General features: G+C 33.1%; 1 protein-coding gene across 1 annotated transcript in view; it reads left to right on the top strand.

Moving 5' to 3' along the window:
* Window positions 1-324: 324 nt before the first annotated feature.
* LOC106871074 (long-chain fatty acid transport protein 6) overlaps window positions 325-1872 on the top strand; it is a 63682-nt gene continuing 62134 nt past the window's right edge. Inside the window, exon 1 of the mRNA XM_014917347.2 lies at window positions 325-435. The gene's annotated coding sequence lies outside the window, so the exon portion shown is untranslated. The remainder of the gene's footprint in view (window positions 436-1872) is intronic.

Genomic DNA, 1872 nt, shown 5'->3' with positions numbered 1-1872 from the left:
ACTATGCTTAAGCGAAATATAAAACATCTATTTATCTGTTACTCTTCTGGTGAGCAAAATGGTTATATAATAATAATTATTTATTCATTTTATATAAGAAAGTTATATATTGTCATGTCAGTAGATTTAATTAGTGTTGTAATTTGTTTAGCACAGATTTTGTAGCAGAGGTAGTATCAACTGTCCTTCGGTTGTTATACATAGAAGGAAAGAAAATGGGAGAAACAGTGAATGTATGAATGATTTATTTGTTGAAAAGTTTTTTTTTTTTAAACGTAGCAATAAAAACAAGAGAAAAAAGAAAGAGGTATAGCAAGAGTGCATTATCGTCGTCGTCGTCGTTATCATTACCATGCTCTAAAGTTTATATATCAGTAGTCTCATTGCTTACCCTGTCAAACTAGGACTATTCTAGTTACGCCTGAATCTTATCGTGTGAGTTTTGATTACTTTCTTATTGTTTTTTTTTTATTTTGTTACTCTTCTGGTGAGCAAAATGATTATATAATAATAATAATTATTATTTATTCATTTTATATAAGAAATTAGTTATATATTGTCATGTAGATTTAATTAGTGTTGTAATTTGTTTAGCACAGATTTTGTAGCAGACGTAGTATCAACTGTCCTTCGGTTGTTATACATAGAAGGAAAGAAAATGGGAGAAACAGTGAATGTTTGAATGATTTATTTGTTGAAAAGTTTTTTTTTTTAAACGTAGCAATAAAAACAAGAGCACTTAGAGAGCACAAACCTCCGCCAAGGCAACACTAACACCAGCGTTCTCTCAACGATTAGCCGGAGATGATTTTTAAAAAGAGAATATCTGAAATAAACTCGACTGCTCTCACAAACGAGAATACTAAAAATCAATCTGACAGCTCCCCAAAATTAAGTAAAAAAAAACATCGGAATAATAATCCAGAATCCTTGTACGGTACCGAATCGATCCAAACATTCCTGGAAGTTTGGCCGAATCCATCCAGCCGTTCTTGAGATATATTGTCCACAGACAAACATACAAACATTACTGAAAACAATTGAAGGCGGGGGTAATAAATTATAAGTTGTAAAGCTGTTGAGTACAATTTGAAAATTTGGCTGCTTTTTCTTGCAATCGAGAGGCGGCGTAGAGGTTCACTTGGAAACACCACTAGTGGCGATGGAAGTTGTTTACGTCAAGACAGGCGTGATTTGAGCGCAACTTGGCTGCCATCTAGTTTGGTTTATAGAAATATTAAATTTGCAGAAATATTGTATCGAATAAAAGTTTTGACTTTATTCTATTCATCCTGAAATTGATCTGAACGCAGTTGGGTAGTTACTGAATATCAAAAACATTTGGCGGAACGTTCTGTCACTCCACTGCGTTTATTATTTCATTGAAGAAGTATTACTTGTCTCGGCAAATTACCTCGGATTAATGAATGGGCTTTTTTTTTTAATGAGTTACGAAATCGAAGTGAAATACCCGAAATTATCAATAAAAAAGGACTATATGTGTGTGTGTGCGCACGCATGTACGTGTCTTTTGCTTTTTATTTGTGTAACGAAGGTGTTTACTCTTTTACTTGTTGCAGTCATTTGACTGTGGCCATGCTGCAGCACCGCCTTTATTCGAAGAAATCGAATCCCAGGACTTATTCTTTGTAAGCCTAGTATTTATTCTATCGGTCTTTCTTTGCCGAACTGCTAAGTTACGGAGACGTAAACACACCAGCATCGGTTGGTAACCGATGTTGGGGGACAAACACAGACACACAAACATATACAGGCACATATATACATACATACATACATACATATATATATATATATATATATATATATATATATGTGTATATATATATATATATATATATATATATATGT

Source organism: Octopus bimaculoides, chromosome 2, assembly GCF_001194135.2.
Source record: "Octopus bimaculoides isolate UCB-OBI-ISO-001 chromosome 2, ASM119413v2, whole genome shotgun sequence".
NCBI classification, from domain to species: domain Eukaryota; kingdom Metazoa; phylum Mollusca; class Cephalopoda; order Octopoda; family Octopodidae; genus Octopus; species Octopus bimaculoides.
Note: the sequence above shows the minus strand (reverse complement) of the source record. Positions and strands in the feature narration are given on the sequence as shown.